General features: G+C 41.0%; 1 long non-coding RNA gene across 1 annotated transcript; it reads left to right on the top strand.

The window, feature by feature from the left end:
* Window positions 1-388: 388 nt before the first annotated feature.
* On the top strand, window positions 389-3,387 carry LOC117818081. Its single transcript, XR_004632295.1, has 3 exons — window positions 389-603; window positions 2,923-3,048; window positions 3,213-3,387. It is a non-coding gene; the product is annotated as an uncharacterized LOC117818081 (long non-coding RNA).
* Window positions 3,388-15,953: the final 12,566 nt, after the last annotated feature.

Below are 15,953 nucleotides of genomic sequence, written 5' to 3'. Positions count from 1 at the left end.
TATCCTAAGGTAGTAACTGGGTAATCAGTGGGACAATGTATGATGAGCAGATAGTTATGGGAAATAGAATCCCCACAGGCTGGGACAAGACCCAAACTGAAGCGGAGGGATCCTGTCTCAACCTGTCAAGATTCTATCTCCCATAACCACCATAACCATGCATCATCCCTCACTTAACTGTTAACCTCTAATGCTCATGTGATCATTAGGGACTGTGTCGACTATGACGACCCCTCCACACCACTAGGTGGGCCTATGTTGCTGCTTGATTGTGTCCTTCAGGTCTGGGTCATCAAGGTGATGAGCTGCACCTGGGCCCGGTGTGGAAGTCATCATAAAAGCTCTCTCAGTTGGCATGTGGCTCTCTCTCTGATCGGGCACACCTCGGCTCTCATCCCATGTGGGCATCACGGCACAGCGCTCCTGTTTGTTTTTGTTTGTGCACCATTATTTCCTTTTGTTATAAATGTAGAATTCTTTTTAGCACACCTTTGTCTCCACTCCCATTTTTTGTTGCGTCCTCTGAGCCGGAACGTAACACCACTAACGCTAATTTTTGAACTGACAGCGTCCACATCCTCAATTTCAGAGCCCATCTCACCGGTGATTACAGTTGTTAGATAATCAAAGTTGTCCTTGAGCACTTTTGATTTATTTCTCAGTGACTGTTTAGTCTGTTTAAAAATACTTTGTGCGCCTCATATTTGCATATTTGCTTTAACAGCATTTTAGAAAGAAAATGTAAAAACACTTATTTCAAGTCGTTGAATCAGCAGCTCTGTAGATCTCGAACCGTGGTTAGTTTTTCATTCTCACGTATCTCTATTGATGTTTACAAAAATCAATCTCAGAAGTCCCGCCCATTCTTTGATATGATTGGTAGGTGAGAGAGAAGTGACACTGACCAGTGCAGCACTGTTCCAAAGGTTGAACTATTTTCACCTGAGAGCACAGAGACACAAATCAGCTGACATTGACGGCACTTTGGCACTGAGGTCACAAGAATTTGACAAAAAAAAAAAAAAAGTGTCTTTAATATATTCATTTATTTATTTATTTAAAGAGACAGTTCATATAAATGAACATTTCAGCATAGCATCCATGTAAATATGCCAGATTTAGCCATAAGGCAAATTGTGAAAATGAAAATAAAGATAAAGAAATTAAGAGGATGGACAGAAAATAAAAAGGCTTATTTCAGAGGTTCTTTCTGTGTAGAAATATTTGCAGCATGAACAATTCATGTTGAAGCAATTTCAGTAACAGCCCAGGTGTACTCAAACAAACAGCCCTTTTCAGTGAAGCAGAGGAGTTCCTCGATTCCTCTATTTCATTTCAATCAGATCACAAATTGAAAAATCTAATTGAGTTTTTCTATCTTCTTTCTAAGTCTCTCTCTCTCTCTCTTTCTCTGTTTACATTGCATTGCTTTATGAAGCATCTGCTAAACATTTTTAGAGATTTTTTAATTATACAAGATGTAGAAGCATTCAATGACTTTATCTTCCTGTTGATTCAGAGATGGGTCAGAATGAAGGATGTTTATTTCCCTCTTTTTTGGGAGAACAAAGAAATAAAGTACGACAAGTTGAAGCATGTATTCTGAGCAGAAAAGTTGACTTTGCTGAAACTTTTGACAGCTTTCATTAAGACTAATAGAGTGATCAATCTGGGAAGCATTTCAGGTCACTGCTGCTATAGCACATAGGAAGAAGTGATTTAGAATTACTCTAAAAAATCACTTTACACCGGCCCAACTGCTGGTGAGGAAAAGGAGGATAAATCCATAACTCCTGAAGATTCATCAGTATAACAAATACCTGCTCCTGCTGTACCACTTCAGCTCCTGGACAATCAATGAGCAGTCTACTATCAGCTCTGCACAGGGAACACATTCAACACACATTCTTCATGCAGAGTTTCAGCTCTGTGTAGCTCTAGCAAGGAACAGGTCTTAACTGAGCCGCTCCTATATCAGTTCAGCATAAGCTTAAAATGTCAAGCAAAATTAATGTATTTCTGGTGACTATGTTCTGTGTGTTTCATGTCACCTGACACACACCTGACTACAGCCAGTGTTTGATTCAGGCCTTCTGACTGACTCAGTGTTTATGACAGCTGCCTGCCTGAACCAGTTTTTGGTCCTGTCCTGTGTGATGGTGTGATGGTCTGTGCCTTTGTTTCTGTCCTTCTTACATTTTTTTTCTCACTGTAAAGTGTGAGTGTCCCCTTGTCAACTTGTTTGTGTCAGACAAACAGAAGCCGACAGAAACAGTCCCTTGAGTGCAGCGACTAGGAGAAAAATACCTGAGAGCTGAGGTCTGCTGTGAGCCAGGTAGAAGTTGTTGGGATTATGTTTACTGTCCAGGAGCAGACAGGAGAAGATATTCTGACTCCAGGAATCATAACTGGATGAGAAGGCAGTGTGTGGATGGACACTCATAACACTGTGTAATCTATTGTCTCAGTGTGTGTGTGTGTGTGTCCCAGTCAGCAATCATCTTCATGACATCCAAATCACTCTGCTGCACAACCCTGTAATGTGTGTGTATGTGTGTGTGTCCAGTTCTCAGTTACTTTTTCACCTGATTGGAGTCATGTGAGGTAAAGCACCAGCTCTGTGTAATCACATGAACACACTCCCACACACACTTCCAGTCAGAGCTCTTATATTACTGTACCTCATCAAACGAGGGAACAGGAGAAAAATATGTGGATTAAAAAAGCTGCACAAGCCATTAGAGGACATGGGTGGTCATTCTATTATAGTCCATGTGAGCTATATCTAACTTAAAAAAAAAAAAAAAAAACTCATTCTAACTGATTCATTTTCGTCTGTGGTTAATCAAAGTTCTTCTGATTGTTAACAGATCCCTTCATTGTCTTACCCCTAAATATAACATAGAACCTCTCAATCCTTAGATCACCAGCAGACCTCTCAGATCCTCTCAATGGTGCTTATTGGCCGTGTCCTGTATGAGGAAGAACAGGGCTTTTTCCGTAGCAGCTCCTCAGCTCTGAAATAGCCTGCAGGAGGTCATTACACAGGTGAGCTCTGTGGAGGCTTTTAGGAAACACTTTAAGACCTACTTCTATTCCCTTTTGTGTTAGCCTGTTTAAACCTGTTTCTATTTCAACTCTCAGAAGCAGATTTTTTTTTGCTTTAAAGGTGCTTTATAAATGAAACAAACTTAAACTTATCTCGTGGTCAGTTTCAGATCCCTTCCTTTGCTTTCCCCTCCAATCCAATGCCTTCAAGGACAGGAAGCTCCTTTGATGAATGATAATCTTGCTCCTCCATTTGTCAAATTGTTACCATTAAAAGTGTCTTTTAATACAAATTATTTTGCACACAACAACCTGTGTAGATATAAAACCTCATTCTAAGTCAACAAAAACAAAGCGACCTCAAATCAACAATAAAACTCAGTTCATTATTGTTCAAACAACTGTGAAAGGTTCTGAGTCGCTGCCATAGACGGCCTGCTGCTGTAGATGTTCCAGACTCCACAGATGTGTCGGACTCCAGCGGCAACAGCTACTGCTACTATCCATTTCATCACTATCATCTCTCTCTCTCTCTCTCTCTCTCTCTCTCTCTCTCTCTCTCTCTCTCTCTCTCTCTCTCTCTCTCTCTCTCGCTCTGGCTCTGGCTCTGGCTCTCTCTCTCATTCTCCTCTATCCCTCTTTCCAATCCTAAATCGGTCTCAGCAGATGTTTGTATAACATGAGTCTGGTTCTGCTCAAGGTTTCTGCCTGTTAGAGGAAGTTTGTCCTTGCTGCTGTAACTTACTTAATACTGCAAGGTGCAATGCTTGTGTTGGATTAAGATGAGATCAGACTGAGTCCTATCTGTAAGATCGGTCTTATCCTGGATCGTATCCTGTCTTGGTGTTGGGTCTCTATGAATAATTTAACATAGAGTATGGTCTAGACCTGCTCTGCTTGTAAAAGTGTCTTGAGATAATGTTTGTTGTGATTTGGCGCTATACAAATAAAGATTGATTGAATGATTGATTGATTGACTACAAAATAATTTCAAATACAAGGCATAAATACAAAACAGAGTTACAAGAAACAAAACACCAAATACACAAATACAAACCAAGAGAACAACATCCCTATTTATAACTGCAGTAAAAAGCAGGTAATGCAGCTAATTTGAAAAACGAAATAATTAAATGAACCAAAGAATCTGCACAAGGTTAACAAAGAAGAAATATTAATCATGGTTTTTCCCCCTTTCCTTTCTCAGCACTCAGTAAGTTATCCTGCCTATGCACACTTAGCTGTGTGTATTTCAATGAGAGCAAAGACAAAATCCTGTATTTGGTGATCTACACTCGAACCCCTTGCATCTCATTTCCCTCTTTTATCAAACCACACTGAAAGAGAGATGTGTAATGTGAAATAAGAAAATGTGATGTTATAATCCACTCAGGATAAATTTAATATCCAAGGATGATGAAGCAAAATAAAAGCTAACCATCAAATGTGTAATTTTTGATATTCAGTGGGATGACGGGGTATTTGAAGGGTTGGAATTATCAGGGAGTTTGTAGCAAATGTTGAAAAAATAGCAGCAAAAGTCAAAATTCTGGGAGGCAGAATCTGTGGATAAACTTCCAGTGCCAGCAAAGATTAAATCACCTGATGAAACAAGTTTGCAAGATGTCATAAGAAGTTTTTCCAGATCTTAAGAAAGTTTCCGGGGATCTTCAAAAATGTTCATAGGATGTTGTGAAAATTCTCCTCATCGGGCCTGAATGGGATTTCAAAGCTTGTTTCAAGATACAGATGTAATGTCTGGAATCAACTAAAACAAAAGCTGTGTTTGTTTCTCTCTTGCATGCCTTTAAGACTTCTTTATGAATTTAAAACAAACAAATACAGAAAAGAAATACTAATTTAAACATAAATACACAACAGCATCTTTACAGAGAGTATTTCTTTGAATGTATGTCAAAGCAAGTGAGTGAATTTAAGAGGAACACGTCTTTGTATCGTCTTTTCTGTACCTTCAGGGATACTGCATCTGTGTCTGTGAAACACAACAAAGAACTGCAGTCATGTACTATTGAAGTCACAGGCCTCCAGTCTTTTGTTTGTCCTTTGTTTTCCTGTCATCTGCTTTGTCCAGAAGCCCCAAACAGCAGCTCCTCTGCTTTCTATTCATCCCCATTCTCCACGGTGAAAGGCTCTGTGGGTGGAAGGAAATCCCTTTAAATTTTTATGGCTTTCTCTTTAATGATAAATCAATTTCTGCAACACTGAAAATGTGTCAAAATTATAAATGAGGTTTCTTTATCATTTTGAGAGGCTGATTATAAAAAATAATAAGTGAGGCACCACAGGAGTGGAGTCCATTACCATCATGTAATCGGACTGAGCGGGTTCCATCAGACTGCTTATCTGCTGTTAATTAGCACTATAATGGAGAGCAGAGGAAAGGATTTAGTCTCCTCCTCTCTGCATGTTCTCTGCTCTCCATCGGGCACAGGGATGGACTGAGATGCTAATGTAGGCCTATTTATTTCAGATACATTCTGTCCTCCCTCAGCCTCACATATAAACATCACTTTGTTGCCCTGTTCAAATCAGTCAGCTTGTGACTGCTGCTCTCTGGCTGCTCTGCACATCCTAATAAGAAGCTTAGTCTTCCTGGAACTGCGTCACCATAGTCCTAAATTTGCCAAATCACCGTCATGTCAAAATTGCAAAAACTATACGCATAAAACTGAACAATTCAGCTGTGACTCAGCTAAAGTTCACTCCTGACCAAAGGACAGTGTCTGTCTGTGCTAAAAATAAGCAGGGCTTACTGTCACTCCGCATCATGTGGATCGTTGTATTGACAAGTCTGTTTTGCTGTTTTTTAAACTGATGCCTCGTCCACACACACAAGGATATTTTTGAAAACATCGTTTTCTTTGTGTTTTGGTCTTCCCTCCACGACTAAACTGAATTTTAGGTGACTAAAAACATCAGATTTTTGAAAGTTCTGTTTTACTGTTGTCCTGGGGACAGTAAAGCCGAAAGTTTTGGGACATGCTGACATAACTGCACATGCCAATTGTTGATGTTATGTATTGCACATGCACCAAGATAGCAGGCTACCAGTTTGTTTAGGTCTGCTTGGTACTGTTAAACCTGGTTTATACTTTTGTATCAAATTGACGCTGTAGCCTGCATTGTAGCCTATACGCTGTAGTTCTGCATAGCTCTTTTTTTTATTTAGAAGCCGAAACAACACTGAATGCAAGGCCTGTGATTGGTGCGCTGGACGACATTGTATTAACATAACAAGCTCTGAGTCACTGTCAAAAAGTAAACAGAAAACGTAGCGGGGCCGGAGCGACCCAACTATCAAAGTGACCCCAATGCCAACAAGTGTTTCGGTGGAGTATTGTTGTGTGATGCAAACACATTGACGCACAAGTTTGTAGTGCTCATGTCTGCACCGGCCACTGCTGTGTAAGGTCAATGCAGGGTTTAGGCTCAAATGCATGTTTAGAGGGAAACCTTGCTGTTCTTCGTCATTTTAACGCGGCGTGAGGGTGAATATATACATTACACTCAATAGTTTTTAATTTGCCACGATGTACACTGTTAAAGACTCAAGAACACGCTTGACAGACATGCACACAGTGTTCTTCTTAAGTGTTTGACGTGACACACTGAACCCATGTTCACCACTTACTGGCCTGGCATGCTTACTCAATTATTTCTGAGGTTGTCGTGCAGACAGAGAAGTATTCAGAAACACCTTTGGTGGGGACAGGATTTTCTATTTAAACAGAGAGACAAAAATGTGCTTTTTCTGTGTTCATGTGGATGTGGCCTGAGGCCTCTGCTATACTCTGTCACTTGTATGTGGTCCAGTTGCAGGAAAGAAGGGGCCAGCATTGTTTTCTCTCAGAACAGGAAATGGTTTATTATTAAGTTTTTAAAGTGGGGTTGTATGAGGTACTTGTCCCATGGGTTTCAGTAGTGATGGGCAAATGAAGCTTTGCGAACCAGTAGCTGTATTTTTTGACTCCTCTAGATGGCGCTGTCTGTTCAACAAAGAGTTGAAAGCACGCTGAATTGTCATTCATTGAGCCTTTATTTTTAAACCAAGAGCGCCATCTAGAGGAGTCAAAAAATACAACTACTGGTTCACAAAGCTTCATTTGCCCATCACTAGGTTTCAGCTCTAGCTTTGCATTACCCTAATCTGGATGACTGAGAACATTCACATACTGTATGTCCTAAGTATCTGTTGGTCAATGTCACTTTGCTGACTGGATAATGGCATGTAGGAAAGGCCAGGGGTTTTCATCCTGTGACCCCCGAAGTAATGATGCTAGTCCCTCAGGAGGTGGTTCAATGTTGGTCACAGTGGAATGTATGCACTAGCATGCTAGTCCAAAAACAGACACGAGAACAATATAAAAGAACACAACAGCCAAACAACAATCATTTTATTTTATAGTGATTTTATAGTGAAAAGATGAGAAGCAGAACACAGACTAGCAATGATAGCACAAACAATATTAAATAAGCAGACGCACAGGTGGGTCTATGTGCTTCTGTGAGTTTCATGCTGGCTTATAGTCGAAGATACTTAATTAACTAGTCTGCAGAAAATGAGCCTGCCTCTGTGCACATGTCGCTGTTTCCTGTGCTGCTGTACATAAACCTGCTGCTACTGCTGCTTTTGTTAATCTAGTGTAATCCCCTCAGGCGTCATGAGGCCACACAGAAAAGCAGAAAACTGATGACAGTTTTTTATCGGCACAGATTTATCTAAAATTCAACTACTTTTGTTTTTATTCTTTACGATAATGGATAAATAGCCAAAGATATATATTTTTATTTGAAAGGTATCCAATGACCCCCACCATCAGTGTCTCACGTCCTCCAAGAGGGTCCCAACCCCACTTCGGGAACTACTGGGCTAATCTAACTGCTGCAATCAGGGCTAATGGTACTCCTTGCTTTAGCTAATGTAATGAAGTCTGACCTAAATACCAATATTGGTAAAAGTTTACACTGTACAGAGAAAATGCTGCACTATTTAAAGACACTTTTTCCAGCACTAATCAAGGATGCACCACAAACATGTTCCACCTGCAGCACACTGATCAGCTGTTCAGGTGTGTCGGCTTCAAGAGAGACAAAATTACAACCAAGCTCAAGCCAAGACAGAGAGTGAGTGAAACTTCTGTGCTAACCAGAGAGCAGAGAAATCCAAAGTTACATGGTGGTTCAGTTGTATGAACTGTGAGCTCATGAACCCAGAGAGCTCCTGCTGTCAGGAGAGAGACTTGATAACAACAGTAGCTCAGGACCTTTCTGAATCAGAAGATGCCAGCTGCTCACATAAGGCTGCAAGTCTGCATCACTCACCATCCATAGTTTCCTGCCTAACCGAATGACGCTGTTTTACCCACTTTCTTCAATTTTCAGAAGTTATGACAGAAAACAAGAATAGCTGAATGGAAGTGTGTCTTCAAAGCAAGTCTTAAGCTCTCACTGTTTTTGTTGCAGAATGGTACAACCCAGGGTCCACACAATGTGTTTAACTTATCAAAATAAAATGTGAGCTGTTGAAGTGAAAGACTGGGCTGAAATATCAAACTCAACAGACATTACTGTGTCAGCATAGTAATGTTCAGACTTTATTGCTCAAATGATCTAAAACTGGATGCACTGATATCAAAATTCACAGTGCACGCCCAGGGTACTGGGCAAAATTCAAGTTGACCTGTACTTTATGGATCTGATGAGCAGATCAGTGTGCTGCAAGCAAATGAACCACATGTGAACCATCTATGAGTAGTGCAAAACAAAGTGGCACTCTGACCATGCTGGTACTCCGGCTGGTTTCTCAATAAAGACTGTCTGAGTCGCAACATGCTTGAGGGTAAGTCAGCTGAAGGCAGTGAGTCAAGTTAAGCTGAAGATTTTTTGCTGTTCTTCACCTCTTTCTCTTTGCCCACTGTTGTGAAGCTCTTGCTCATGATGGATTCATTTTGGGTTGTTTAAATAATTTAGGTACAGTTTAGACCCACTCTGTGTTTAAGGTGTCAATAGATAGCTTTTTATATGATCTCAATCTTTATTATTAAAACTGACTCATTAAATGATCGACTGTGTCCAATGTTAGCTACTTGTAGCAGGCAGTTGCTAGCTAGCATGGTGGTGTATTGTTTGTAAAATAACAAATGATAAATACACTTTTTTCAATTCAACTCAGTGCTAAAGTTTATTTTGTGCAGAGCTAAAGCATGTGTTTTATTTACTTATTTTTGTGTAGTTATTCAATATTTTTAATTACAGCCATTTTTTCCCCTCAATTTATCAATCTGAACCATCTATCTCAAAGTCTACCGTGTGAATCAGCTTTAAGTTTTGTACATTTTCGCATGACTAAACATTCTGATCTGCAGTCAGCTTCATCCATCATCAGAGGATCATCAGACATTAGGTTGCATCCTGTGGGGATCTTGAGAGTCTATGCTGAACTTCACAGTGATCCATCAAAGTGAAGCTGTCAGCCACAACATGGCTACAAGCATGCAGGATCTTTGATTACCACACGGCCAAAGTTCAGTCCCTCTTTCTTATCTCATACAAGTATATCTCACCCTCACTGACTTTAATTTGGCCAAAAATAGCATCCTATCTCCAGAGCAAGTCCAATTAGCCTGGCGTAGCTGGTTGTAACAGTGAACCCTCAGATCAAGATCTCTTGACTTTTTATCCGTCTTTTATTTTGACATCTTTTTCCTGGTCTAACCTTTCTTTTTATTATGCTGGTGCACCCTTATCTTGATAAGACTTTCACCTTCTCTCTGTGTCTTTCTGTCTGTCCTTCCTCTGTGAAGCACAAGGACAGGATAAGTTAGAGTGTGGGAACACATTTCAGAGTGATGCACATGAATAAAAACATCAAAGACGTGCACATTAATATATAAAAATAAGATGAATGAGGATAAAGTCCTGTGATCGTCAAGTAGGGGATGGCACTGACAGACGACGTCAGACGGAGCAGAAAGTAGAACTTGTTCTTCACATTATATAATAATTATATAAAATGTAAAAAAGTCTGACGTCTCCCAAAAAAGTATCAATGACTGCATTTTAATCGTGGCTATTTCAGCCTGTACTCAGTAAAACGGAGGTAAAGCTGCCTGCTAATGACTGCATAATGGAGCCCCTAATCATTACGGCACTGCCCTCCATAAATCCTCTTTCAGCAGACTGTCATGCCAAACTGCTGAGAAATACTGTCAACCAAAACTCCCTCAAACCACACAAGTGTTAGAGAATCATCCTCCTGGTGGTAGAGCCAGGTTGTGGGTGACTTCCAGGGGCACAACCAGACTCTTTTGATTGGGGTGACCAAACTGGGGCAGGGGTGGCATCAAGCACATGTGCCCACATGATGAAAAGCTTATTATTGACCTATTATACTTTGGATACCAACTTGGATGTATTTATAACATATAACATCCCAGTGTATTTTATGTTTCTATATTAAAAAGCGAAATGTCTTATTGGCTTAAATCTTTGTGGACTGAACAAGAGATCTTGTCCAAAGTCATGATTTAATGTACTAATAGAGGAAGATATGCTACACTGAAATACAAAAAAAAGCAGTCTCTGGCATGTTAGCATCCAACTTCAGGAGTGAGGGAAACAAGCTAACGGCCAGGTATTCAGAGCAGGTGATTCCAACTGAAATTTAGTAAATAAATACAATTTACTATTTGCACATATCAAAAAGGAACTGAATTACTGAGTTACTGCATTATTAAAGTAATTAGTTAATTGATGAAAGGAACTTTAGCGTCTTTACACTCTTGTCATTGCACCCTGCCTCTCTGGTATTGTCCTATTCAGTTCTTTAAAAAGCAGCAGACTCATCAGTCTGTTTACTCCTTTACTCTTTTCGACAGAGACGAGGCTGAGACGCCGCAGTGCTCCCCGTGGAAACCAAGCAGTAACCTCTAGAGAATTGAAGCCAATGTGGAAGTGCTAAAAAACTGCAGGTCTTAGTGTCCGCTTGAGGCTGGCTCTGGAAATACCGGAAACCAGATTCACAAAGTGCTCAGCTGAATTGCAGTATCGAAGGTAAGTGATTTGTTGTTTTGTGTAGAAGTTAGCCGCTGTTTGTTTGTTTATGTTGCTCGGATTAATAGGCTGCTTTGTTAATATGTGGCAGTGAGTCCAGTCATTGTAAGTTGCCGCCGTCTTCGTTCCCTAGTAGGCTTCAGAGCGGACTCCCTTTGGCGTTCGTCAGGGTTTTTTGTGTTAGTGTGCTGCAGAAGTGGGCTGAGCATTTGTCTCAAGAACACATCCACTACTGCTAGGGAGTCGCCAAGTAATGGTTGCTTTCCATGGTTGCTGACGGGCCATTGACGTTGAGGGTATGTAATGTAGATATTACCATTAATGCCGTGCATAAATACTCACTACATGTAACACCTGAAAACTATAGCGGAGCTAAGCTAGTTTTAGGTAAGCTAGTTAGACGGATGAGGCCGTTGTGATGTCTAGATTGTACAGAAGGCTGAGGAGCTCAGCGTGCCTCAGAGCTAGGTTGTAACACTAGTATGGGCATGGATCTGCTCTGGAGTGCGGGTGATGATGGAACTAATGCACAAGCTTCCTGTGGAAATTGAAGGTTAGAGCTTGAGTTTGAGACATGGCACAAATGACCATGATACTTTCAGGATATTAGGTTTTGATATTTTGTTAAGCAAACAAGTTACGCTGGCAGAGTAATCTAAAAAGAGCAACTTTTGCTCACGCACATCAGAGGCAGATAAGATATTTTATCCTTGAGCACGAGGAAACATTTAAACGGTTAAAATAGAGAGAGCTCTTTAAATCAGAGTTACAAAAGACTACTTTAGGAAGTTGCGTCTGACATCATTTTTATTATCTTTATCTCTGCAAATGTCTGAAGTTGGCCTTGAAGGACAAAACTTCATGTTACACTCTTTTACTTTGTTCTCCTACATAGTAAACTTTGTGCAGTGAAAAGCTTGAAGCATCATTTATTACTTTGCTCTGCTGTTTTAGAGTAAGATATATAAATGCATTATACACAATCACTAAAATATTCCATGATAAATATAGACGAAATAAATGTAGAGCAATCTTCCAGAAGGATGTATGGAAAGAGTGGAGGTAATTATCCGCAGACACCAGATTACTCATTCCCTTACAGAATAAAACCAGATTCTAAAAAGCGCTGGAGACAGTGCTGTTAACATGATGGTCTACCTCCTCTGTACCTGTGCTTATTCCCTGTGAGACACCTCCAAGCTCCTGTACATGTTTTATTCAGCACACAAGCACAACCAGGAGCAGTAAACATTAAGTGTGTGAGTAAGAACGCCACACAGCTCCAACCATCCCACAATTCTGCCATTATCCTCAGTGGACAGACCGACATCAGAGATTACAGCGATTGTGTTGTTATGGCTGATAGTGATAAAATGTTTGGGGAGTGCTGGAGAGGCAGCAGAGGGTTATTGAGGGAATTGAAATCTCAGGTTTATACTTCTTACTTTGCGGTATAGATGCTGAAGGGTGTCTTTGAAAATATATTCAAAACTGTAGAGAGGCAGGTATTTAGACCGTGATGTATTGACTACTCAGATGTGTGAACTCTAACTCTGTGATCTGAAGGGATGGAAAACACATTTTGTACTCAAACAGAAATTCTTCTACGTACTAAAAGGGTCGTGATGCAGATGGAAACATTATCCAAAGGAGAGGGCTGTTTACCTCAAGGTGAAGCAGTGAACATATTCACAACAGTATACAATTATCTAAAATGTCTTACATGAGTGACCTCTTTTACCTTCCTGGAAGTGTTTAAACTGACCCTGCAGCAGTACATAGTTCAGCTTTTGTGTAGGAACTCCAGTCAGTTTCTTATAACATGAACTGTGATGACCAGGGCTCTTCTATTTGTTGTAGCAAATCCAGGTTAGGGCCCACAGTGCAGACACAAATGGAGGCAAGGATGAAGTCTTGAAAACACAGTTTTAATGAGATAACACGGAACAGGTAGAGTTCAGGTTTCCAGGGTGCTTTATGGATGGCAAGTGGCTGGCTGTGGTCCTGGAGCTGGGCGTTTGGTTGTTGAGAAGTCGCACAGAGATCTGGGCACAGGGAGAGACAAGGTTAGATTCTTTCAAGGGAAACAAGGACTTCAAAAACCACATTTGAAGAGGGCCTGAGCTGAGTACCACGCTTGGTAAACAGACGATCTGGCGATGAGTGGAGGACTGAGCCGGGCGCAAGTACTGCAGACAGATTTGGTTGCTGGATTGCAGATTAGCAGCAGGTGAGCAGAATTGATTGCAGTAAAGTGAGTTAAATCCACACATATGTCCAGGTGAGCAGACAAACAAGAAAAACTTACAGGGAAAGGGAAACACAGGAAGAAAAAGGAGGGGAGGACACTAGGAATCTCACACTATTACACTGTTGGACCAGATTTGAGGAACAGGACAATCATTCAAAATCACTTGTTCTGCTTTTGCTTAAAGTAAACTTGCTATAAATGCAGATGGATGTAGTAAAAAAAAATATTATTATTATTTCACATTTGAAATGAAACGGTCTTGGTGACATATTTGGTTGAAAATCAGATTCATTCATCTGTGGATTCATCAGCTGCTATAGATATGACATCTGCCTTTTTTAAGCAAGAATTTTAACCCTGTGTTCCGGCCCTAGCCGTGCCCCCGCTCAGAGGGTTTTGTGAATTAGTCTTCTGTAGCGTCTGTAGGTACGTGTTTGTGGATGTGCAAGTGTGCTTTTCCCCAGGTCTTGCAAGCCGCAAGAGGATTGGATAACAAGCGGAACAGCTCGGCATGGCCGTGGGAAGTAGGGGTGCTGAGGGTGCTGCAGCACCCCCTGTTGGAAAAGGCATCACATAATTTTTTCTGAATGCATAAATAAGTTGAAATAAATACATTAATCAACTAGCTAATTATTATAGCAATTTAAAAAAATTGTTCATTTTAAAATAACCCAATGCCTGGGCCCTGTGTGTGTGCCTGCTTAAAAACTGAACGTATTTGGATAAGTTCTGTTCAATGCGCTTTACTGCCTTATGGGTCTGTTTTACCAGGTTTGGCCTGTATGCTCTCTGCTGTACAACAGGGTATGGAAGTTGCAAGTCGGGCATTTGATACATATTACAGTAGCCTGTATTATAGTCGTTATTGATGTGAATTTATAATGAAAAGTTCTCTTGAAAGCTTGTATTCAAACCAGATAAATAAAAATAAAATGTATGTGCGCTATAGCCTACCAGTTGCATACGTTACCTAAATGCAAAAAGAAAAAATATTACACCTCTTACTACAGCACCCCCAACTTAAAGCAACTTCCCACGGCTCTGCAGCTCGGCCAATCAGAGGAGAGCATTCTGATTAGAAAATTGGAAGCAGGGAGGAGGGTAGATCAGCTAGTAAATTTGCTCCGTGCCTCCTGTAGTCTGTAGTAAGAATTGTTAGTGTTGTAAGAATTGTTAAATTGTACAGTCATGGCCAAAAGTTTTGAGAATGACACAAATATTACATTTTCACAAAGTCTGCTGCTTCAGGGTTTTTAGGTGTTTTTGTCAGATGTTTCTATGGTATAATGAAATACAATTAGAAGCATTTCATAAGCATCAAAAGCATTTATTGAGAATTACACAGAATTCATGCAATAAGTCAATATTTGCAGTGTTGACCCTTCTTTTTCAAGACCTCTGCAATTCTCCCTGGCATGCTGTCAATCAACTTCTGGACCAAATCTTGACTGATGGCAGTCCATTCTTGCATAATCAATGCTTGGAGTTTGTCAGAATTTGTGGGTTTTTGATTGTCCACCCGCCTCTTGAGGATTGACCACAAGTTCTCAATGGGATTAAGATCTGGGGAGTTTCCTGGCCAAGGGCCCAAAATCTTAATGTTTTGTTCCCCGAGCCATTTTGTTATGACTTTTGCTTTATGGCAAGGTGCTCCATCATGCTGGAAAAGGCATTCTTCATCACCAAACTGCCCTTGGATGGTTGGGAGAAGTTGCTCTCGGAGGACGTTCTGGTACCATTCTTTATTCATGGCTGTGTTTTTAGGCAAGATTGTGAGAGAGCCCACTCCCTTGACCGAAAAGCAACCCCACACATGAATGGTCTCAGGATGCTTCACTGTTGGCAAGAGACAGGACTGATGGTAGCGCTCACCTCGTCTTCTCCGAACAAGCCTTCCTCCAGATGCCCCAAACAATCGGAAAGGGGATTCATCAGCAGTCCAGTCCCTGTACCTTCTGCAGAATATCAGTCTGTCCCTGATGTTTTTACTGGAGAGAAGCGGCTTCTTTGCTGCCCTCCTTGACACCAGGCCTTCCTCCAAAAGTCTTCACCTCACTGTGCGTGCAGATGCACTCACACCTGCCTGCTGCCATTCCTGAGCAAGCTCTGCACTGGTGGTGGCCCGATCCCACAGCTGTAACACCTTCAGGAGACAGTCCTGGCGCTTGCTGGACTTTCTTGGGCGCCCTGGAGCCTGTTTGGCAACGATTGAACCTCTCTTCTTGAAGTTCTTGATAATTCGATAGACGGTTGACTGAGGTGCAATCTTACTCGCTGCTATAAACTTCCCTGTTAGGCCCTTTTTGTGCAATGCAATAATGGCTGCACGTGTTTCCTTGCAGGTAACCATGGCTAACAGATGAGGAACAATGGTGTCATGCACCATCTTCCTTTTAAAGTGTCCAGTCACTCAATCATGACAGATTGATCGCCAGCCTTGTCCGCATCAACACCCACACCTGTGTTAATGTGTGTGACACCTGTGTGTCATTGAAATTATGTTAGCTGGTCCTTTTGTGGCAGGGCTGAAATGCAGTGGAAATGTGTTTTTGGTGATACAATTCATTTTTAAGGCAAAGAG

The sequence above is a fragment of the Notolabrus celidotus genome, chromosome 8 (assembly GCF_009762535.1).
Source record: "Notolabrus celidotus isolate fNotCel1 chromosome 8, fNotCel1.pri, whole genome shotgun sequence".
Taxonomy (NCBI): Eukaryota; Metazoa; Chordata; class Actinopteri; order Labriformes; family Labridae; genus Notolabrus; species Notolabrus celidotus.
The sequence above is the reverse complement of the archived record's forward strand: the minus strand, read 5'-3'. Positions and strand labels throughout refer to the sequence as shown.